The sequence below is a fragment of the Ceratotherium simum genome, chromosome 32, assembly GCF_057802395.1.
Source record: "Ceratotherium simum simum isolate JZ-2026a chromosome 32, ASM5780239v1, whole genome shotgun sequence".
Lineage (NCBI taxonomy): Eukaryota > Metazoa > Chordata > Mammalia > Perissodactyla > Rhinocerotidae > Ceratotherium > Ceratotherium simum.
This window is the reverse complement of record NC_141931.1, coordinates 5,760,989-5,785,993: the sequence shown is the minus strand read 5'-3', so window position 1 is coordinate 5,785,993 and position 25,005 is coordinate 5,760,989. Positions and strand designations below refer to the sequence as shown.

General features: G+C 43.5%; 1 protein-coding gene across 9 annotated transcripts in view; it reads left to right on the top strand.

The window, feature by feature from the left end:
- Window positions 1-25,005, top strand: part of SVIL (supervillin) — a 229,081-nt gene that overhangs the window by 31,707 nt on the left and 172,369 nt on the right. For 6 of the 9 annotated variants that reach the window (XM_087420662.1, XM_087420664.1, XM_087420667.1 and 3 more), the window contains exon 2: window positions 10,404-10,502. The exons of the other annotated variants lie outside the window; for them this stretch is intronic. The gene's annotated coding sequence lies outside the window, so the exon portion shown is untranslated. The remainder of the gene's footprint in view (window positions 1-10,403; window positions 10,503-25,005) is intronic. 9 annotated transcript variants of the gene reach the window in all.

Below are 25,005 nucleotides of genomic sequence, written 5' to 3'. Positions count from 1 at the left end.
CGAGGCCACTGATGTCTGGACTCTTCACTTAGTAGAGTCGTCTGCCTGGGTCCACGTGTCCACCCCTCTGGCCCCACACTGGGGTCTTTGTCCTGAGCCCAGAGCCCAGTGGCTGCTGGAGCGCATTTGGAGGACTGACTGACAGAGGTCCTGTGTTCTGTCCTCCTGCCCTTTCCCCGCTCCACTTGTCATGAATGAGCAGCCCATGAGCGGAGCAGAGGAGTGCATTTGGGTGGAAGATGCGATTTTCAGGAGGGGGGCTTCTGACAACAGGTGGCAGAGATGGCTGAAGGGCTGCCAGCTCTTGATCAGCACAGCCAGCCCGTGGAGGGGAGTGCAGACATGCTCAGTATCTGGTATCTGACCGTGAATTGACCCAGGTTAACCTCAAATCCACTGTTAGGAGGGAACCTTATATAACCGAACCCAGAGAAATTTTAAAATATTGGTGAAAAACCGTGAAAAAGGGGGAAGAATCATGGATCTGTTTTGAAGTTAGAATTTTGTTTTTCTCTTGACAAAAACTAAGCTTTCTCTTTTTCCTGTATTAAGAATAAATGTCTAGATTATTTCACATTAGCCGTAAACCTGCATTGGGCCCCCTCACATTTTTGGAGTATCTTTTATTAAGATCCTAATATCCAAGGTTTTTGATTTTTTTTCTTTTACAGCAAAATGAAAGGAAATATGATTTATCCACTTAATGAATATTTATTTGTTAGCCTGTCAAGTTCCATTAGAAGCTGGGCCGGGAAGCAAGATCAGTAAGACTCTCCCTGTTCCTAGGGTTTGGGGTCTACCATAGGAGGCAGATGTACAAAAAATGAGGTGTCGGGCGGCCTGATGGCTTAGTGGTTAAGTTCGCGCATTCTGCTTTGGCAGCGGCCTGGGGTTCAGCAGTTCACATCCCGGGCGTGGACTGACTGACCGCTCATCAGGCCATGCTGAGGCGGCATCCCATGTAGAAGAACTAGAAGGACCTACAACTAGGATGTACAACTATGTACTGGGGCTTTGGGAAGACAAAGGAAAAAGAGGAAGATTGGCAACAGATGTTAGCGCAGGGCCAATCTTCCTCCAAAAAAAAAAGCTGCTTATTAAACAAACAAACAAACAAACAAACCCAAAGTGTTAGTGGAGAGCTGTAAGTTGGAGGTTTGTACCAGGAACAGGAGCAGCCCAGAGGCAGCTCCATGAGGAGGTGACCTGTCTGGTGAGTAGACTGTTCACAGATAGTACATTTGAGAGTCAGGCAAGATCAACAGTCTGTGAAATTTGTCAGTTGAGGATTTCTTTTCAGTGTCACCATAATAAATTTTGAACTGATGCCTGTTAGAGTTGCCTAATTTATGAAATGGGATAACTTTATTAATTATTCCTACCACATCTGATAAGCCTCGTCAACATGTGGTGTGAGTTCACTCCCCCATTCCGGCTACAGCTTCACTCAGCGTCCAGGGAGTGGTGTCTGAGCGTGCGCAGAGGACTCGAGCCTGCAGTGGGCGGCTGCTGCGTGGACCCGTCCAGTGGTTCATCTTACACAGAATCCAGTGGGAGGTCAGCTTCTCCGCTGGTCTCCAAGGGATGGTTTTGCCTTGGGTCTCTCGGGATTTGTAAATGCTGCAGGAAGATGTCTGGATGTGCTGTTGGGTGTGGGGTTTTTTTTCTTTTTTTCCGTAAGTTTTCTTATTTTGATGGAACATTTATTCAAAGAGTAGCACCTGCTGGCTCCTGTATAGAAGACTCTATGGGCTTCAGCCTGGGACAGTTCACTGGGAAACACTTTTGTTCATTACTTTTTAAGATGCCACCACGTCTAGTCTGACATGATATAATTCTTCAAAAAGTATTTTATGTAATATTTCAAATTTATTAGAATGTTACACTATGTTAAAAGGTAACTTGGAGGCTTAGAATTAAACCATTTACTTATAAGATTTCAAATATCAAGTTAGAACAATTTTCTGCAATACATAAGTGGCCATTTTGTGAATGTATTTGTGAACAATTATTTCCTGTCCAAATGAGGAATCTTTTTGATAGGAAATGGTAACTGGGTACATTATTAGATATATCTATTTTTTCCTATTTAAAAAAAAAAGCAACTGTTTTAAGTTTCCTGAGGAAAGTCGGGGGTTACACATCTCCCCCTGCTCAGCTCAAACTACCTTAAGCAAAACATGGAATTTGTGGACTCATGTATTAGGGAAGTCCAAGGATGAAGCTGGCTTCAGACGGGGCTCAAGTGCCCTGCTTGTATCGGCCTCACTTTCTCCTGCAGTGGATGAGCCTGAAAGATGGCTGCTGGCAGCTCCGCCAGCTTCTACCCAGAAAGGATGGAGGGGCGCCTTGTGTTTGAGCTGAGGTGGGGCTGGAAGGTGGAGAAGAGGGAAGTGACAATCCCCACGCGTTTACTGCCGTCTCCCACCTCCTTCTGATAATGGTCAGCTGAGCTTTGAGGTTATGGGCTGAAGCACAGTGCTTCTCAGAGTTGTTTTTATTTGTCCCCAAATAGCCGAGAAGAAGGAACTCATGATTGGGGTGTGAGTGTCAGGCAGAGCAGCCAAATATTGCCTCACATAAACAGTGGGAACAGTACGAGTTTCTTCACTGCTTTATAAGCTGTGGGAGGGGATTCGCTGAGGGGGAAGCCCTGAACTCTTCCTGTGACATTTTGAGGCTCCTGTTGGTGGAAAGATTTCGCAAGTGTGTCTTCTTGGTGAGGGGCGGGGTGTCCCTGGTATCACGTGGTCAGTGAGAATGTTTTTGGGGAAATCCTCATCAAAGGGCTTTCTCAGTGAAAAACGTGACTGGTGGTGACCTTCGTTTTACCATGAGTTTCCATTACACATAGACAAGGTTAGAGCCTCCGCGTTCTCACGGGCACCTCCTTCATCCCGCTCTCGAGCTTCCTTCTGTCTCAGCAGCTTTGTCTGAGGCGGTAAGCAACCTGTCTTGGCCCAGTATCTGTTAAGAAGCCTGCATTCGGAGCCCCTCTTTATTTTGGGTGCTTTAATTTACTTCATCTATGTCTTTACTTTTTCCTGTGTCGTATTTTTCCTTTTTGAAGAAAAATAGCAGTTCCTCCCTGAGTTTGGAGACTTACCTTCCTTCATCTTTCCTGGGGAAGCCAGAGCCCGTGAGTGTGGAGTGAGACTTTAAAATCACTTTCCAGTTCCTTACAAATTTGTCCAAAGGGAGGGTTTAGATTTTGAACCACTGTTCAATTTGTTGGGTTTGTTTTCTTCAGAGCTCACCCTTTTCACTGGCCCATCGTGCCCTGGGGAAAGGGCGCCTGCGGGGGCCCTCAGGTGACCTAGGCCTGCCTCTGAGCCGCCTTCCACTCTCTTCCCTGGAGATTTGGCCCCATCTGGCTTCACATCCAATGTCCCCCCATCATCAATACCACACGCTAAAAAATTTAGCAAATCTTGCTGAAAAAAATCTCTTTGTCACTTTGGCCTCCACATGTCCTGAGCTATCATGAAAAATATAGCGACTGAAGAACGGTTGTTCAATTATTAAAATCCCTTTTATTCAGCTCTCAGACAAAGAAAGGGCCCGTGAAGTCCAGCCTGTCGCCCAGTTGTTCGGGTCTGTCTCTAGAGCACGGTAACGCACAGAGTTTACAGTGTCATGCGATGAGGGGGCTTTTACAGCCGGGCTGTCGCCTATTTGCTTAAACAGGTACAGCCACACCGGGCCCAGAGCTTCACCACCTTGTCGCCTGTTACGGCCATTCATCCATGCATCTCGATTCTGAAACGGAGCTTGAAGAAAACTTTGAGCAGTTTTTAATTTATTTGTACGAATGTGCTTCCCATGGTCTGCATCAGCCACCTAGACTTCTTTTTCAATACAACATATTGGGTTTATTTCCCTTCAGAATTTGCCTCCTTTTTTGGGAGTGAGATGATTCATGCAGCAGGGTTTTCTCGTGGGAAGCATCAAGGTTATTCACTCTCCGAAATTACAAGTTAGTATTTTAAATCAGCAGCTTGTGCATTCTGTGGGATTTCACTTGGCTGTGCTTCTGGCTGCTGAAGCCCTGATTTTTGCTGCATCTTCATTCCTAGGCTGTCTTCCTTTTTGTGGAACCCAGGGCCTCTGAACCTCTAGCAGAAATTGTCCTCTAAGCCCCTGGAACCCTGATTCACACGCGTTTCCTGACTCCTGCCCGCAGAAATGGATGAGCAGTGCAGCAGATGCAGAATAGAGGAGAGCCTGACTCGGCAGCGACTCCTCAGTCCTCTCCCTCACCTCTGCCGTCTTGCCTTCTGAATCCACAGTTACTCCAAAACGCCCAGCTTCTTAGAATTCTGTCCCTAAGGCTGTTAGTTCAAATGGGTTAGTGTGTCAACCTCTCACCTCGAGGTTCCCCACACATTCCAAATTCTTCTTTAGTTTTCCTTTTCCCCTTTGGTTGCACGAAGAGAACATTAACTTGTGTTTTGGGAAACACTTATGATGCCACCATAACTATATTAACCACAACCGCAACAGTAACTATATTAATTTTTGTTATTCCCATCCTTGTTTACACAAGTGTATACCTTCTTACTAGGGTGCACTGGTCACTCACGAGTCTCAGGGATCTCTCTGTGGGAGGGGGGAGATGGGTGCTGTGGTCTTTCTGGAACTCACTGGGCTCCTTAGCCGGTCATAGAATCTAGAAGTTGGAGTTTTAATTATATAATATATATTATATATAATACATATATATCAGTCACTCTGTAGCTTAGGGCACAACACTCTATCTCTTAGGCCTGCCTCTGAAATGGGGATAATATTTAATGGTGAGTGAAGATTTGAGTCATGTTGGTGATGAATTTGAGACCAAGCACATGTGTTTCCATCCTTGTTTCAGTAGCAGCTACTGGTATTCTGGCTTTTCTCACATTTGAAGGCATCCTGTTTAGGAAGAATGCTTTGGGGACTGTTTCCAGGGAGAGAGAAGGGTCTGGAAAGCACAGGTGTCTTGTGTTTGTGCAGTTGTGATAAACACAGCAGCCTGGTTCTAGAGTGCGGTCAGGTCCAGAGCAACGCCCTTCTGTCCAGCGACAGCTCTGCAGGTCTCATCTCTCTGAGCTGCTGCAGGACACCATCCGCTTGAGGCCCAGGCCTGTCTTTTCTCCTGCCTCTCCAACTGTCTCTAGGAAAACATTGCCCTTTTCATAAGACACTGAACATTTTTATTTGAAGAATCAGCCAGTGAGAATGTACTTGGTGATGTCTTCACAATTGAAATTTTCTTTGGTGTGTGTGTGTGTGTGTGTGTGTGTGTGTCTTGAGGGGGAGAATCTCCTAGATTGTTTTGTTTTTTCCTTCTTCTTCCTTCCCTGCCTTTTGTCTCCCCACTCCCCAAATAAACACGCAAAACAGAGGTCCTGTGTGGACTCTGCGGCTGCCCTGCCTGCCTTGAATCCCAGCTTGGCTGTGACACCTGGATGAGTTGCCTCACAGTTCTGTGTCTCAGCTTCCTGATCTATCAAATGGGGACGAGGACCGTTCCTGCCTCATAGGATTATGAGTTTTAAGTAAGTTAACATATGGAAAACACTTTGAGTGCCTGGTGCTGTGTCAGTGCCAGTCAGCATAAACCAAAATCATAGGGGTTGTATCTATACTGGAGTAACTGCTTGGAAAAAGGATTTTAGAATGCTGCATTCTGGAGCATTACTTTTTCTGTATTTTCATAGTAATTAAAAAAAAAATTTCCTGGTCACTATTTTGGGTGGAAAGGATCAGCTGTTTTTTTGCTGAGGAAGATTTGCCCTGAGCTAATGTCTGTTGCCAATATTCCTCCTTTTTTGTGTGTGAGCTGCTGCCACTGACAGACACATGGTGTAGGTCCACACCTGGGAACCGAACCCGGACCACCGAAGCAGAGTGCCCCGAACTTAACCACTAGGCCACGGGGCCGACCCAAAGTTCAGCTTTAATTAGAGAAAACATCTAATGCAGCTTCAGAGAAAGTAGAAAGTTATTCTATTCTGAATGTAGCAGGAAAAATAATCATAACTAACCCCCTGAACATTTTGTGTGTGCTGAGCCCGGTGCTGCATGCTTCACACTCACAGCTATCAGCATCGTGAGTCAGTTCCTATGCCCGTTACAGAAGAGTAAAGAGGTCTGGAGAGGTGAGGAAGCTCCCCGAGTTAGGAAGTGGCTGAATGCCACAGTCTTTCGGACTCCTGAGCCCACCTGGCCCACCTGCTCCCGTGGCGGAGATGCTCTGCCTCCCTCTGGCTAGAAGGCCGCTGAGCAGTGCAGGAGTGAGTTAACTGGCTTTATCATCTTAATCACCTCATCTCATCTCTTAGGGTCGAAAGTCAGTCTAATGCGTTTCCTGTTAAAGGCAGTTTTAATGTTGAGAAATATCTGCTTCTAAGTCAGTTGGCTGAAAATAAGGAGCCAAATTCATGACTTCTTGTTTCCTGTGGTTTGATCAAGCTTCCCTGCACAAAAGCATCCTTGTTATGGCCGTGAAAGCACTGAGCTTCTTCACTGAGGTTGGCGGTCACTCACCTGAGTGAGCTGGAGCAGGGGTCCCCTGTCCTTGAGCTTCCCGATGTTTATTGGCTGCTCACTGCTTCCCTTCCAGGAAGGGTCCGGAGCCGAGGCTCTTCTGATTCACTTAGCATGAGTCTCAGGTACTTGGGAGGTGATTTTGAGTTTACTCTTCTTCTTCTTCCTAGACCACAGTGGTGACATAATTCAAGCGTCCACAGTAGAGCATGGCAGACATTCTGCGTCTCTGTCCTTCTGCCTCCGGTGGCCATGGGGGACCCGGGGGCTCTGTTGTCCTTCCCAGAGGGAGCTAATAGTCACAGCTTAATCCTGAGCCATACATTTACACTGATTTGGGAGATAAACAAATCTGACAGCAAGACTGAGTCAAAAATCTTGATCTTGACCTTTGAGACAGAATTAGTAAACAAACTGAATCATAAATTGTTTATTATTTTGGTCATAGAAGCTGAAAAGTCCCCAATAAGTGAATCTTTAAAAATGATTTATTATTCCACATAAGTTGTTCATCATCGATTATTTAGACCCCTAATATTGTTACTGATTTGTAAAGTAAAAGAAAATATATCTTTCTACTATAGAATGTTGCAATTTTGTTTAATGGAAAAAATATCCTCTTACATTTCTTATTCTTCCAGAAGAAAATGTTCTATTAAATAATTGAGGCTTCTAAAATGAAGCTTTGTGTTTTTATGATACTAGAATAGCTCTCATTATCTAAGTGAAGGTTAGAGAGCCTTGAATATTAACCATTTTCGTGTAATGAAGGTTTTGAACATAGGAAAACTCAGCCAACTTGATTGTTCTCAGGTAAAGTTCAGACCATGAATTATACAGAACCACAGATAATTGCAGGTGGTAAAACTAATCACAGTATGCAAATCAGCAACTATTAAGAACCTCATGAAGGTTTTTCCATGGTTTTGTTCAAATAAAATAGGATGTTAAAACTGGAAACTTAATTATATAATTCAGGATGGTAAATACATTATTATACTCTCACACTTTTTAAAAGAATTGGGACAAAATAGTCATTTGTGATTTTGTAATCTTTGTTTTTATTTTGTGTAAAATGAAATACAAAATGCATTGTTTTTGAGGACAGAGGGGCCAAATAGAGATGTGATGTCCCTTAGTATTTCATATTCTGGATCTGAAATTTCTGCTTCTAAAATGTATGCTTGGCTTGAAATGATATAAATATCCTCCATATTACTGATTTATACTTAAAAAAATTCTTTCTGGGGGGTCGGCCTGGTGGCACAAGTGGATGAGTGCGCGCGCTCCGCTGTGGTGGCCCAGGGTTCGCCGGTTCGGATCCCGGGTGCTCACCCATGCACCATTTGGCAAGCCATGCTGTGGCGGCGTCCCGTATAAAGTGGAGGAAGATGGGCACGGATGTTAGCCCAGGGTCAGTCTTCCTCAGCAAAAAAAGAGGAGGATTGGCAGGTGTTAGCACAGGGCTGATCTCCTCACAAAAAAAAAAAATTCTTTCTGAAAATTCTACAGCAGGTCCTTGTTATCCGAGGATAATTAGAACCAGAAAAAGGCCATTTAAAGTGAATCCACTTAAATGAGAACCAAAATTTCGTAATGTAATGAAACAAAGCTTTGGGACTTTACCTTGCAAACAATAAACTGAAAATTATGAAAATAAGTTTATTTTAGTTTATATTTAACAAAATTTAGATTATCATTTTGACAATGGCTGTCTCAGAATGAGCAATGCAAAACTCAAGTGTTAATTGTTTTGAGATGAGTAAATTTTTGGACAAAATTGTATGATTATACATTGTGGTACTTTTTAAATCACATGTGACGTTTACATCACATCTTAAAGAAGGCCAGTTTTACAAAAATATTCCAGGTCTTGATCATTTTCCTTTGGGGCCTTTTCGATTCTTGAATATTAAACTCATTCTGTATTGAAATCCCTAGCTTGCCACCAACTTACAATTTTTCTCTTTAATGATAGTCTCTTCCTCCAACTGCTCAGTCCGTATCTGCCATTGTTTTTACCTGTTATTGGGGAAGTTCTCTAATGTCGTTTTGATTAACCCTCTGAAATTCTGTATTTGGGGGGCAAGATTTGCAATTTCGCTTTACAGTGGACGCACATGATTTTGTGGGAGGTACAAGACACTAACAGACAGGATCAAGTGTGGATGCTGATGGTGAACAAGGGTGGAATTGTGAGTGGGAATTCAAGTCATAAAATGATTGGTTATTAGGAAATATTTTAGTGTTTTGAAGGCATGCTTTCCTGAAAAAGCTCCTAACTGTATAGGGATTTGGATAAACTACTCAGAAAACAAAGACCCCCCAATTTATTTGCATAAATCCATTGCAGTGGGCTCTATAGAAAGAGGGCAGATTTATGAGTGGGGAGATCCCAGTGCTAACCTTGGTTGTGCCAGTGAGTAGCTGTATGATCATGGATGAGTCACGTCATTTACTTTGGTATAAATTCACTAATCTGTAAAATGAAAAGGTTGAGCTGAAGTCCCTTCTAGTCACAACATTCTGTGATTCTAAAGTGTTGGATATTTTAAGCCTGGCAAGAGCTACATCACTCTATTTTCATAGAATCCTAGAATTTAATAGTCATCAACTAACTCCTTCTTTTAGTTTATTTGCACTATATGTATCTGAGATACATAGATCTCTTTCTCTAGAGTAAATGTGTTTTAATATACTTAAATATATCCTGACCAAGGGGCCACTGAGCCTCTGCATAGTTTAGAGTTTGGGGGGTTTTTTGGGCCATGTTACTGTAGACATCTCTGTAGGTAGACCATTTTGTAAAAAGAGCTTCTCACGCGTGTAGCACAGTTCTGTGTGCACTTCAGTACTTAGTTGCCTTTTGCTGCTGCTGTAAACAGGAAGAAACAAACTAAGGCAAAGCCTCTGGCTGAATGAAGCAGAGGGAGGAACAAGGAAAACTGAACGAACATTGCCTTTTGCTGCTGCCAAGCAGGGCACATAGAGATCCTGGGGGGTCTGGTGTTAATAACAAAGGAAGCAGGGATTATTATTATTTCTGTGTTAATAACACAGAAAACCAGGGTTCTGAATGCTGCCCCTGCCGCACTACACCTAGTATTTGTTCACCTGGGAGGGTTGGTGACCTTTGGCTTCTGAAATTGCTCTGTCTGGTCCAGAGAAGAAAGCCATCCGTCATGGCCAGAGGGGAGACGGTCTCAGGAGCAGACGTGGTCACAGCAGTCAAGCATCCACAGCCTGAATTAGCTAATCCTACATTATTAAAAATTGCAGCACTTTTCATTTTAATTCAAGATCTTGGAAATTTTCAGTGCATCCTTGGGGGATAATAATTCATTCATCCGTTATAATTAGATTTGCTCCCTCTTATCGAGATTAAAGGAAGCATAATAGACACTTTTCCCTTCCTACTGGCAGTATCTACTGTGGATGGTCTGTGGTGTTGTTGCTTCCTCCGCCTGTGTGGCTGAACTGTTTGCAATGCTTGTCTGACTTAACTTGCCACAATGCTGAGGTGGTTATTGGGCAAGAAAGGGAACTATGCATTGCTGAAATTGGGGGTAACTTGGTTGTTTACAGTAGCGATGGCAAATGTTTCAAGTTAGGTCAGGTTAAAGTGGATTCAATCAAGGTGATTTTAGTCATGATTTAACTTACCAAGTAGAAAAAGACTAGAGTTATAGACATTATGTGTCAATTTCCAGTTCTACTGTGCTAGGTCATATGGGAATGAGGGATATTGATAGGATGTACTCCAGTATTTTCAGAGGTTAACTGAAGCACAAACCAACTTATTCCATCTCACATATGTATGTGTTTCTCAGCTTTGGAAGTTATATCCTATAATTCTAAAACTTTCTTTTTTCCAGATTCTAGCTACGTTGGAGACTGGTTGTTTTCCAAAACTAAAGGAGAAGCCCATGAAGGGATGGTGAATTCTTTTTGAGTTTCTAGTAACTCGATAAAAGGTAATTATTGATGATTTCAGAATGTGTTTGCAGTACTGTTGTGGAGGCCGGCTGCAATGGTGGCAAACAAAAAACAGAGTTTTGGGTATTTTCTCTCACAAAAAAGAACAGGTATTTTTCTGATTTAGTACTGTAATTTTTTTTTAACAAAACTTAGCATATTATTCTTAAATAAGCTTTTCTAGGTAGGTGTACCTGAGGATGAAGGTGTGACCCAGCTACACAGTTACTCCTCTCCTCAGACCGAATCCCTGGCCACGTCTCCCTTGCCTGTGCTGTGACATCCCCACACTTAGAGAGACTGTGAGAATTTCCAAGATGTAAGTTATAGAAAGACAGCTCAAGTGTGGGCACTCATTTTAATCACACATAAATTTGATAAAACTTAATGACCAGCTGCCTTACCCCCTTCCCCAGCTAATTTAAGACCCATGAGGACTGACCTCACCTCGACAAGACCAGTTCTTTCTCTGGGTTTCAGGAGCAGTTCTTCTCTCCCAGCTACCTAATCCTGAAGCTGGTTATCCTATCCAGGCCAGAATTCCTTACCTGGATGCCCTCAGTCCTCCTCTTTCCGAGAACCTCAGCCAAAAGCTCACTTACTCTTTCCCGAAAGACTGTCTTTCCAAAATCTCTTCACGATATTTCGTTTTAGGGACAATCACAATTCCTCCTCGCCAATTCTCAGATTATCCATTTATTTTTCCCCTCTTCTTCAAATTGCTCTGCTTAATGATTGGATTTATAGTTAAAAAGAAACCATATTTAAGTTCATACTGATCGCTTTTTTAGCCAAATCAGTCCTAGGGCCAATGGGCTGAGGATATAAAGAAACATCAAGAGAATTTTGGAAACATCTGACTGTCTAATGAATAGGTTGCCTTGCCTGGAGGGAGGTCTCTGTTGTTGGAGATACTTCTATAGAAACTGCACACCTGTCTGATGAGGATGTTGCAGAATGGGCACTTGGCTGCACTGGGATGAAGGTTTTCTAAGTCCATTCCAGCCAAAAGGAATTCTATAATTTCTCAACTGATGGCCCAAAGAAAGTGAAGATTTGGGTTCTTTTTTTTTTCCACACATTTGAAAAATTAAGCAGAGATTCAGCTAGATTCCTGCACTTGTAATTTCTGGTGCGTCTCTCATGCTTTGGGGGTGACTTTCTTGAAACTCTCGTTGTCAAGCATATTTCCTGAATGGCTCCCTCTCACCCCTCCTGACCTTGGAGGGCTGTCCGGAGAGAAAGGACTTACTTCCATGGTATTGAGGTGCTCAGAGAGTGCTTCAGGGCAGAGGGGGAGCCCAGAGTGCCCTGGAGAGAGAGGGCCAGGCACAGGCAAGGAGCAGCCTGCACTTGGCTCCCAGTGAAGGTCTCAGTGCAGGCGAATCAGGGTAAATGACAATTAGGAGCCACCCAGGGGGAGAATGTGATAAGAGGCTGTCTGAAGTGGGTGTGTGTGTTTTGCTAGGTTGGGAGGGAGAGGAGAGGATTACCATGAGTTGATTATAAACCTGACTGTTAGGAGGATCTTAACATGACCTTTGAACCCCACCTGTTCTACCCCCCTAGAACCCCAGTATCTGCCTCCCATGGCCAAGCTTCCCCACTACCATCCCTTGGGTACGGCAGGGGAGTAGTCATTAACACAAGAGAAAACACAATGTGATCACTGTTTTAAAATGTCTGAATGTCCCGTGGCCGTCCCTGGAGATCATATGTCCTTGAGCCTAGAAAGGCATATTTGAGTTTTAACAAAGATTGATGCTCCTGTTTCCTCATTATGCCTCGCTTATTCCTGCGAGAAGTGTTTCCTCCATCTTCCTTCTAAATCTTCCTTCTTTCTTACCTTATGTTATTGGTTTGGTCCCTTTTATTAATTATGTGTGAGGTTGTCTCCTCACTTATCACTAGAGTATTAACGCCATGAGGCAAAGGATTTCCTTCTGTTTTGTTTGCTACTTTATGCCAAGCTCCTAGAACAGTGTCTGGTACATAGTAGGTGCTCAATAAACATTTACTGAATGAGGTAATAAGTGCATCTCCCTGACGAAACCAAAAGTTCCTTGGGGACAGGGCCAGTCTTCATGCCTGAGTTTCTCGCTGGGCTGACACAGCAGCTGCTGTCTTCACTGACCACTGGTCTGTGGGGTGTGATAACCCACAGCACGTTGTGTTGTCACCATATCGGTGACCATAGGTTAAGCTGTGCCTGTCCGTTACTTAACACATAGAAGATTCTTTCCAAGATGCTTACAAATGAGATGTGGAAGGGAAGCAGAAGCCAAGAGCCAGCATTGGTGTCCATGGCAGGACGTTTTACTGGCTGTGTTTTCCAGCCCCACCCAGGAAACCTCTCTGATGGGCTGTGGGCTGGGGGGGGGGGGGGGTTGGCAGGAAGGGCGTGCGCTGGTTGTCACAACTGAGTCTTCCCCTCTGTCAGATCTGAGAGGAAGTGTGTGGTGAGTCAGGTGGAGGCAGAATGTCTGTCCCTGAGACGGGGCTGAGGTGCCCTGTCTAAGAAGCCTGCCTCTGTTTAAATGAATGAATGAGCACAGAGAGGAGCTTTTCTGCAATGTGCATAATTTGATTTGTAGCAGATAAGAAGTCTGGCTGATGGCAGAGTCAAATCTAATTCTGATGATCTAATAATATCTTTGAGTCCGTGCCCTGAGGGTAAGTTTCGGTGTTTTGGCTTCCCCTCCCAGATGACCATAAGGACGAGGGTGGTAGGCAGACTTTTCCAGAACCTCCATGCTAAGTGAGTTTATCAGGAAAGGAAATTTTAGGTACAAGGACTTTATGGCACAATAATAATTACCTTTTCGTTAGCTGAGGAATAATTTTGAGACAGTTATGAGATATTAATTTAATGAAACCATGGACTTATGCTCCTTTTCTTCTTCTCTCTCCTGTCTCTCTCTCTCTCTCTCTCACACACACACACACACACACACACACAGACACAGACACACACACACACACATCATTTTGACTTTAGAAATTGTCACGCCTTCGCGTGTCAGGCTTTGTGCTGAGGTAGCTAGAGTCTCTCTTCGTCACCAAGTATTTGTGAAGCTCACAATTTGTGTCACACGATTGCTGCCATCTTGTCTACCCTCCTCTCCCACACAGGCCCTCAGTCTCACTTTCCGGCCCTGTCACGCTCTTCTACTCCACCAGAGTGCCATTCTCCTCGTGCCATCCCCTTCCCAATTTCACTAGTCAAAATCCTCCTCCCTCCGGGCCCCCACCCGGGGAGCTCACCCGTGTCAGGCCCGCAGTGCTCCTCGCTTCTCCCACGGCCCTGCCCTTCTCCCGCCCGCCCATGACAGCTGTGGGGGGCGAGCCCGGCAGCTAGTGCCAGGCATGCCAGCCCGGTCGGGAGCCTCATCATCAACTCGTTCTCCTCCCCCCCGTTGCCTGCTCATTCTTGATCTTGCACTGAACTCTGTCACCTTTCTGAAATGCGTGATACACTTGTTAGAGCCTAGATCTTTGGCTGTCACCTTAGGGCTGATGTCAGTCTAGAGTCTCAGCCTGGCATAGAGGGAAGAGCCTTTGATACAGGCTTCCACCCCCCGCCCCGTTGTACCGTGTCCTAGTTATGCATAATTGCTGTCAGTCTTTTGAAAAGCCCAGGCTCAGTCTCAACCTTATGGCCTTGCACGTGCTGGTCCTACTCCCTGGAATGCCTTTCCCCTTCCTTCTCATCAGGCTGAACCTGACTAGTCACTGATGATGTCGTTTAGGTGCCTCCTCTAAGAAGCCAGCTGGGTCAGGTGCACCTGTGGGGAGGGGGCTTCTGGACCCACTGGACAAGAATCATACTAGAGCGTGTGCCGGATGGTGTGTGTTAGGTGCTGGTCTCCTCAGGTGAGGACTTCTGTGCAGGGCGGACTGGATCACTGTCCTCTAGCATCACACCCAACACATAGATGTTTAGAAACTGTCTGGCTGTCTGATCATTCATCCTTGGACCTGCCAACTTACGCTCAATGCTTTTTGTTTTAGGTTATTGTTTTTCTAACAGAATCTTTAATAAAGTCCCATCTGATGCAGAGAGGAATAGAGCGTGTAGATTGAGATTGCCAATCTTTCTTAAAACATGGCTTCAGTGGCTTTATTCGCTGCTTCTCTTCTCACAGGGATATGCCATATGCATTCACCACTACATTTGAGAATTCGGTAAAAGTTAGTGGAGCAAGATAATCCCTTTGTTGCCTTCAGACAACTATAAACCCAGGTGTTTTTAATTTTATATATGGGCTGTGACAAGAAAACCACTGCCAGGAGGTCGCCATGCATTCAGCTTCAATCAACTCATGGTCCCTTTGTCCTAAAATGGGAGAGGACAACCATAGGAGAAACAAAGGGCTGGGAGGGCACTGGCGGTTCAATAATCACCAGACTCTTGAGGCTTCTACTACGTTTAGTTATTTCTGTTTGGACAAAACTTGTTCTCTGTACTCAAGGTTAGTGCTAGACATTGTGCTGGACTTAATTTGCCAGGGAACCATCTCTTAGCTTCCCTCTGGCATACAGCCGTCCTTCACAAATGGGGGGCTCCAGGAAGAATCTAGACATGTTGCCTTCCAGATGTGGCAGACTCTGGCTTCCCTGCTGAGATCTGTCCCAGTACAAAGACTAATGACTTTCTAGTGACGTTAACCTGTTTCTCACAAGCATTTCTTCCCCCACAGATGAGGGAACTAGGCAGGATGATCTCTTGTTTGCACATTTTGGGGTTCTCGAGGTTGAAGGTGGAGCATGAACATATGATGGACGTAGAGGGGAGCATCAAACACGAATGAGCTTCAGACAGAGTTTACCCAAGAATGCAAATAACAGCGCTCAAATGGAAAGGGCGGTTCTTTCTTCTTTGCTCATGGAATTTGGGAGATAACAATAAGTAGCCCATGAAACTATGTCCCAGGTGTCACTTTTAGTGGCACTAAAACCACTCAGGTCTGAGCAAGGCCTGGTTCTCCTGATAGAATGTTTACTTGGCTTGGGGATTTTGAAGTGCCTGGCAGAATAAAGGAGCAATAAAAGTGGAAATCTTCCAGTGTTTTTCACCTCTTATGTCTCGGAGCATTCCTTGGGGGAGGGAAGTGAACACGGCATCTGTGTTCCCAGGACGAGGGTGCAGCTGAGCTGAGGGGTAAAAGGGAAGAGGAAGAATTTGTAGAATAGGACATTGGGTGTCTGGGAGAGTCACATGGAGAGAGCGTCAATATAATTCCGTCTGTTTCCTAAGTTTAATTTTTTTTTATTTGAAATTTACAGAATGATCACAAATAGCAGTGGTTAAACACCCAGTTGATCAAGGTATTTTATAAACCTTTGTTTTGAAATGTTTCTAAGGTGAGTGATTTCTTGTCTAGTGGACAGATGGGCTCTGATGATCTGAGACAAACTCTAGTACAAATGACTAGAGCTGGTTCTCAATAGATGCTTCCAGTACCCAAGGGTCACGACTGTGTGCCAGTAGGAAAGAGAGTTGGAAAATCTGTTCCATACAGCCAATGGGCATTACATCCTAGGCGAGTGCCAGCTGAAATGGAGCCGTATGTGTGGCCAAAGCCTGTTGTCAAAAACAGAAGAGCTGGCTCTAATTCCCCCAAACAAGAATCCAGCTCAGTGTTCCAAGAGCCAGCAGCCCTGGCCCCCTAAGTTGACAGCTCAGGGCCCAGAATGACCTCTCTTGTCCCACTGGAGCCAGCCGCAGCACACCGTTCTTTCCACTTACCTTTGACGAGAGGAAATCTGTACAAGACTCTGTGTATAGTCCCAGAAACACCTTATATTATTGTCATGGTCAAAGGCTGCTGAGTAAGCTCCCTGGGTTGGAGGTTAGCTGACCAGTATTTACTAAGTGTCTCTGTTTAGCAAGTTCAACAGTCTTTGCTCTCAAGGAGTTTATATAACACACATGTGTGCGTAAACACACACGTGTCTATTCTTTGAACTTTAAAAACAGAAGAATGAATGAACACATGTATGTTTAGGTAACACAGCAACAGGACATAGATAAATAAATCTTTACTGTAATTAAAATCTTTGTGTAACACTTGGGCAAGGGGGTTTTATCCCTCACTAGAACAGAAGGATGGAGGAAAGGGCACAGTTTTCCCTTCATTTGGTGGAGAAGGGAGAAAAATCACTGGTTTTATTCTTAGGACAGTTGAGGGTGTGGTTAGAACATGGTTTGATGAATAGGAAATGGCAATTTCCTAGGTGGGACTGGTAAAGAACAGAGGTGGTCTGCTTCTGTGAGGCGTAGGGGGACTGCATGTGCAAGAGTAACATTCTAGCAAGTGGGGAGGACTGGTTTCTAGGAGTCATGTTGTTCCAGGTTTCACACTGGAACATACATGTGACCTGGGCTCGTTCACCTGATCGCTACAAAGATGTGTGTGGTAGGAAGAATCATAGCTCCCCGAAGAATCAGCGTTTCATGTCTTAATCCCAAGAAGCTGTAAATATTGTAGGCTACATGGCAAATGGGAATTAAGGTTGCTGGCCAGCTGACTTGGAGATGGGGAGATTATCCTCGATGATCCAGGTGGGTCCGCTATAATCACAAGGGTCTTCTGAAGTGAAGGAGACAGGAGAGTCAGTATAAGTGATGCCAGTCTCCACGGCCTTTGCGGCTTTGAAGTTGTAGGATGGGGCCACGAGCCAAGGAATGCAGGCAACCTCTAGAAACTAGAAAAGGTGAGAAAATGGATTCTCCCCTAGAGGCTCTAGAAGAGATGCAGCCCTGCCAACACCTTGACTTTTAGCCCAGAGAGACCCTTTTCATACTTTTAAGCTCTAGAACTGTAAGATAATAAATTTGTGTTGTTTTAAGCCACCAACTATATAGTAATTTGTTGTAACAGCATAGGAAACAGTCCAATATGGAAATCTGTCTCTATTTTGGAAACAGAAGACCCTCTTGGTTATTTATGGAATATAATATAATGGAAAATTCATGGACTGTAAATAACTCAAAGAAGAATCTTGTCAAAATGATTCTGAGATCTTCCTAAACTCATTTACCAGAGTGAGGGCAGGAACGGAAGATTCGCCCTGAGCTAACATCTGTGCCACTGTTCCTCTATTTTGTGTGTGGGTCGCTGCCACAGCATGGCCGCCAACGAGTGGTGTAGGTCCACGCCTGGGAACTGAACCCAGGCCGCAAAAGCAGAATGCACCAAACTTAACCACTAGGCCACGGGGCTGGCCCCTCATTCCTTTTTAAATGAATGAATCTTTTTTAAATAAATCCATGAAAACCAAAACTAATGTCTTTTCAAAGAAATTGTTTTATGCTAAAGTATATCACCATAATTAGAAATCTTAAATTCAGGCTCTTGTTGTAGACAAAGAATATCATACTTTACATTGTCATTCAAAGATGAGAGGCTTGGTTAGAGATTTTTTTTAAGTTGTTGGTTTAAACAAGAGTCATTATTGCTTCCTTGGGTTTGAGGAACTTCTTTGTACCTACACATGGTTGGAGTGTTAACTTGCCCTTTCCTGGCTCAATAAAACTGCTCTAATGTGTAGCAAGTTATAACCTTAAATTGGTGATCCCCAAAAAAGTGTTCATTATTTGTGAAACTCAGTTTAGGAAGCCTGTTATTATTTACTAATATATTATTAATGATTTTTGCATGGCCTCTTTTAGAATTTAGAATATTTCCAATGTTGATTTGCTATTTCTTCACTCACTTATTCCTTGAAAAAATCTTTGCTAAGATCTTGCTGTGTGCCAGGCCCTGAGGAAACAAGCTAACAAGATATGGCATTTCTCCCAGGGGTATGCACATTCTAGATGGGAAGAAAGACAAGTGGTTAGATAATGAGAATATGGCAGAGCCAGTGTTGAATAATTTGGGGAGCCAAGGGGAGGGAAGGTCCAACTCTGCAGGGAGAATTCAGTACATTTGAACCAGGTACTGAAGGCTCAGGAGGAGCTTGCCAAGTCAAAGAAGGGGACATATATTCATTGCCTACTGAGTCTCAGACACTGTGTGTAATTTTGTCATTTAATATTTATCCTGAGGAACATGATATTCTACTTAAGTAACTTCACAAAACCACACGGAGGGGGATTTACAATCGTTGTCTTAGAAGTCATTGATTTTAAAGCTCTTGACTAGAAGTGGGCCTTTTTCTGTAAAGGGCCAGATTGTAAATGTTTCAGGCTTTGTGGGCCATATGGTCTCTGTCACAACTCTTTAACTCTGCCCTTGTAGCATGAAAACAGCCATAGATAATATGGAAATGAATGGTCATGGTTGTGTTCCAATAAAACTTTATTGACAAAAATAGGCAGTGGGTCAGATCTGGCCCATGGGTTGCAGTTTGCTGACCCCTGTTCCAGAACAGCAATTTTAGCCACCATTTTGTTTTGGAATATTTCTGGAGAGGGAGCTTATAGTCTTCATTAACTTTTCAAATGGGTCACTGACAGTGTCAGAATGTATTATAGAATCTCAACAAGAAATGATAGCAGACTGGATTAATAATGGAGGTTAAGACTGACCCAGTTTTCTAACGTTTCACATCATCATGGTTAATATTTAACAGACCTCTGAGAATCCAGATATAATACATCTTTAGGTTATTATAGATGAGTCCAAAGAGAAAAACCACACTAATTCAGTCTTGGCAGAAGATTTGACATTGCGTGGGTATATGTATGTTTTAACTCTGAGATTTTTAAAAAACAGAAACAGAAAAGATTTCTCTGGAGCCACTGGGAAGAAATAAGGTAAATATCTGAATGGATGACCTGGGTAAAGGCCCAATGCCACTGTCTTCTGAAAAAAAGCAGAAACATCTGGTTAGTGTAACAATGAGGGGCTATGTGAAAGGAAATCCTAAGTCCAGATTAACAAAGCAGTATACATCTTGATGTCTTAAAGCAACAAGCCAGAAAAATCTGTCTTTAATAGCTATACTGTGGGAAAAGTTACCAAACTCAGATATGAGTAAAGAATCTGTTAGAACAAAACAGTGAGTTGTTTTGAGAACAGATCTCTCCAAGAGTATATTCTAAGAGATATAGTGTGGTAGGAAAACACCTCAAAAACCATTAAAGGACTTCAGAAATGTTACCAAAAGGAAATACTGGGAAGCTGTTTAAGTCACCTGCCTGGCCCTTACGTGACTAAAAGGAGATTTTTCTCTTGGCTGATGATGGAGAGCTGGATGAGTATGGTTACACTGGGAACTGATTTCTTTTAAGTAAACCTTTTAAAAAATCAAAAGCAGACTAAGTTTATAAGATGGTTTCAAGTTTGGATGGTTCCAACTGCATCGAAACCTTATCTTGGCACCAGGAATGGATTAAAAGTGATGTCTGTGCCTATTGTCTACAGAAGTCCCTGTGCCTGGCGTCCCCAACTGTGTCTGATCTGGTTCTCCACCAGGCTCTGTGTTGTTGCTTTTAGGGTCGAATTGGGAGAAAGAGAGAGGAAAAGATGGAAAATATGGGAGTTGATATCTTCCTGGAAGACACTATGCATGTTAGCAGGCTACAGTTATTCCAATCAAAACAGTTTAAACTTTTCCTTGTGTTTTGGATCCTGGGCACGAATCTTGTCTTGGACGAAGCAGATGTGATTTGGGATGTGTGCAGAGTCCCAGAATGCGGAAGCCGAGCTTTGCTGGCTCTCCTGCTACTGTACCTCACTCAAACCTAGAAGAATCAAACTCGGTCCCGTTGTGCATTTGTGTGTTGTTTCTGGCCTCTTTCTAGGTTAAATGGAGCTTCATAAAACTCAGAAAGAGCTTCCTCAACACAGAAATCTTAGGGCAGCTGAAGAAAATAATCTGTAAAGTGGTTAAATGCTTTGATGTGGATTACGTCGAGCAAAGTGTTTGTATAAAAGGCTTTAACATGTAAACCAATTAAAGACTCTTATAATTTGACTTCTCTTTTCCATTGAACAAAGCTTTTTTATACTGTAACTATGGTAAAGAATATCTATACTCCACAGTCCTGCTGACATTCTTTTCTTTTAGCAAGGGTTAACTAAAGGGGCTCTTCAAAGCATTGTTGATACATTGTAGAAAGCTTTGAAGCTTTTATCAGCTTCACTGGAAATCTTTGTTTCCTGGAAAGTTCACTAATGGAGTATATAGTTTCTTACAGAAAATCCATTTCTTAGCTGTATATAGTATAGAACCTAGTTGGTGGGGATGCTACTGCAAGGCAAAATTAATGTCTAAACTGGTCCTGAGTCAACTCTTTCCATTTTCAAGCTTTTAAAGTCTTAAGGTTGATGTTATTTGGGTCAAACTAACCTTTTTTAGAGTTTAATTCACCTAACTCTGTAATAGCAATATAATACACATTTTCTAGCAACTGAGACGGCTGGTATTGGATATGAAACTAACCTTCCTCATCTCAGCACCTTCCATTTCAGTGGATGGGACCATCATGCACCCAGTTGTCCAGTCTGGCCACTTATCATCTCCTCCACTGTCACCACCCAGTCCAGGGCTTACTCTCTCTGCCTAGATGGCGGCGGTGGCCTCCTATCAAGTTCTCTGCTTCTTCTTGTCCATTTCCCCATCTACCTACCACCAAAGTGTATTTTTCTTGGAGCAACTAGAGTGGTTCTTTAAAACTAAGTCAAGATCAAGTCACTCCCTTGCCCACACCCGGCAGTGACTTTTGGTAACTCCAAATAAAACCCCAAGGCCTTCTTTGGCACAGGACTGTGTGATCTGTGCTCAGCTCTCTCTGACCAGCATTCCCTGCTGGCTCCCCAGGCTCTCTTCCTTTCCCTCACTCCGCTCCAGCCACACTGGCCACCTTGCCAGTCCTTCGGGCACACCAGTCACACTCCCATCTCAAGACTTGAGAATTGATGCGTGTTCTTTCCTCCTCCTGAACTCCTTCCAGACGCTTACCAGCTTTCTTCCCCAGTTCTTCCAGATCTCTGCTCAAATGTTACCTCCTCAGACACCTGATGACTTTATCTAGAGTAGAAGCCCCCCATTCTCTTACCCTGTTTTTCCTTCCCAGCTCTTATTAACTGACATTCAGTCTATTATTGATTGATAAGTTTGTTTATTTGTCCATTCATTTACTTATAATTTGTCTATCCTGTGAGCTCCATCACCACGGGGACTTTGGTATATCATTGTGTCTCTCATGCCTAACACTCACAGGCAATCAAGACGTATCTGCTGGCTCTGGAACGCGGGAAAGAACCAGAGTCATTCGGGTTGTTTTTGGCCTGTGTATGTAGACCAAATCCTAGTGCAGTTATGTTGTTCAGTAGTGCAGTGAAGTTTCTGACTCTCCCACCCTACTAAAGGTTCACGCTTCAACAGTCAAGGTTTATCTTCGATTTACTTCTTGCCTAAAGATTTCAGCAGTAACCTTGGTTTACTTTCAATGTAGTTCAACATAGAGCTTGCAGAAGCTGAACTTCTTGGTGATTTAACGGTCTTATAGTGGCGATCTGTGTAGATGGACAGAGCCATTGGAATCTTGCTTGGCTTCTTCCTCAGTGATTAGCAGCCCCATATTTAGCACGAAGCAAAAGAGCCACGTACTCAAGTCTATTTTTAATACAGGAGAGTTCCCATAATTATCTAAACACTTAGAGCTTACTTTAAGAAATTTTATATGGCTAAAGGAGCTTTTTCTCCTGCAAATGAGCAACCAATAATCTTCCTATAAATATTGTATGAGAAGAAATTGGGGGTAAGAGTTAACTGAGAAAGCTGGAGAAATGGTTTGTAGATCCTCATAGAAGATAATAATAGCCCATTCCGTGAGATCAATTTGTTGGCATAATTGTTCTGAGCTGCTTTTAAAATGTCAGATGTATTGATATATAATTTACATATAGTAAAATTCATTCTTTTTAAAAGTGTACAGCTATGGGTTTTGATAAGCGCATACAATTGTGTAACCAATTTATAATCAAAATATAAATTCCTATCACCTTAAAAAATTCCTCGTGCCCCTTTGTAATCAATCCCTCCACTCAGTGCTGACCCCTGGCAACTACTGATCTGTCTTCTGTCCTTATAGTTTTGCCTTTTCCCAAATGTCATTTAAATGGGGTCATACAGTATCTAGCTTTTTGAGTCTGGCTTCTTTCACTTAGCTTAATGCACTGGAGATTCTCCCATATTGTGTGTTACCAGTAGTTTATTTCTTTTTATTGCTGAGTGGTATTCCATGGTGTGGATATATTTGCTGATCCATTCATCAGTTGCAGTCTATTTAGGTTGTTTCCAATTTTTGGTAATTATGAATAAAACTCCCGTAACATTCATGTACAGGTTTTTATTGGAACATATGGTTTCATTTTTCTTGAATAAATACCTAGGAGTGGGATTGCTGGGTCATATGGTAAGTATATGTTTAACTTTATAAAACAACTGCCAAACTGATTTCCAAAGTGGCTGTACCATTTTCCATCCCCTCCAGGAAGGTGTGAGAGTTCCCTGTTCTGTTTTGAATCCTCAAGGGCTGATGCCCAGGGTGGTATTCCTCCTTGAAAAGAAACCTCAGGATTTCTCTCTCCCCTTTGCTCTCCTCAATTTTGTGTTCCGGTCTCTTCTACTTGAACCTTTAAATTACTTTTACTTAAAAGTCTTTCAACACTTCACTGTTGCCTGAGTTTCTTTTTTGCTCCTCTGTGTGTAAGGCAGTGCCTTATATTCAGTGGATGCTCAGTTCCCATCTGTTGACGTGGTTGTGGTTGTGGTAAACTAAATTAAACTGGTCTCAAGGGGAATGGTTTCCCTTAGTGGGACTTTGGTGCACGTGTAGCAGGCTCATGGGCGTCTGCGCGAGGTGGGTGAGCCCCACCCCAAGATCTAGGAGAGATTCCTATTATCTCTCTCCTGACAATAGGGTGTCACCCGCCAGGTGTGGGATGTAAAACTGTGTTTGGACTTTCACAGTGATGAAGATCCATTTCGCCCTAGGCGGAAAAGCCAGGAACAAATCTGTGGTTATTGAAAGGTATATAGATTTATCTTGGAGATACTAACTGTGAAGTGTGTAGAGTCCAGTGAAAAGGTTTTTCTCTCTCTCGAAGCTTTTATGTTATTTTTCAACCAATGGTGCAGTGTAGCACAGTGGTTAAGAATGAGAACTCGGGAGCCAAACTCTGCTGCTAACCACCAGTGTGACCTTGGGTGACCTATCTATGCCTTAGTTTCTTCATCTGTAGAATGGGGATAGTAATAGCAACTAGTGGTGACGATTAAGTGGGTAATATGTATATAGTGCTTAGAACAGTGCCTGGCAAATGTTAAGTGCTATAGGACTATTAGTTGCTGCTGTGGTTGTTAATAACTAAACTTTACCCGCATACTCTGAAAACGTGTGTTTTTCATGCATTGGTCCCACTTTCACAGCTGTCAGTTTCTAGATTCCTGTTCAAAGACTGACTAAAATTTAGTTAACAGTGAGAACCAGAGTGGAGTAACATCCACCTGCTGATGATCCTCCAAGGCATGTATTTATACACACAGATGGTGACTCAGGTCACATTTTGAAGCGGCATCAGTTCTCTGGTCTAGCTTGCTGATTTCTTTTACTCTTGGAGGCTCAGGAGGAGGTTGTGATTTCTGAGGTGCACTGGCCTCCACCCTCAGACCCTGCTTCCTCCATCTGAAGGGTTGAGTCCGCCATAGTTTGGTCACTATGTCTGGGTTAGAAGTTTTGGCACAAGATTTTTAGTTCTCTCTCTCTACCTACTTTCGTTGTTGCTATCTCAGAAATGATTTCTCTAAGTACTGCTATTTTGCCATACAAAAATGGTTTCTTTTAGTACTGCTTAGCAACTTTTTTCCTGACATTTCTTTACAGTGGCCATCTCTCCAAGGACAGGCCTGACCTGGATTTCCCATTTAGGACCTGTGGTTTGTGGGAGTCAGTCAAGTTACCTCTGTGTTTTGGGGCCACCGCCTCTGGGCTACAGCACGCGGTCCTGGGGACCAGTGAGCATGCACACAGCCAGCAACAGGTCCATTGTGCCCACTCAGGGACGGGGTAGGCCTGCCCCCGTGTGTGTGCCCGGCTTTGACACGGTGCTGCTTCACTCCTGAGCTTCAGAGTTATCGCCGGAGTGAAGGTGTTGTTCTACGCATTGTCTGCGGGCTAACTCATGTCTCACAAGAGCACTGTTACTTTAAACGCCCCTAAGTGCTGGGACTTATAGAATGTAAACCTGTGATAGGCATTATGGAATTCCTAGTAGCCTTTCAACGTTGTCTTACTAAACATCCAACTGCTGGCATGGGGCGGATATGAGAAAATGTCAGTGTTAAAAAGGGGCTCCTCATGCTTGAAGCTCTCGAGACCCTTCTGTAACAGGCACCCAGAAGATGTTACTCAGAGATGAGAGGAAGGAGGTGAGGGGACCCAGAGTCTGTGACGACCCGTTACCTCCTTACCCGTCATGAGGGTTGATAGGCAGAGTATGCGGGAGAATGAATTCCAGCCTTTAGTGTATATTTTTCTTATCA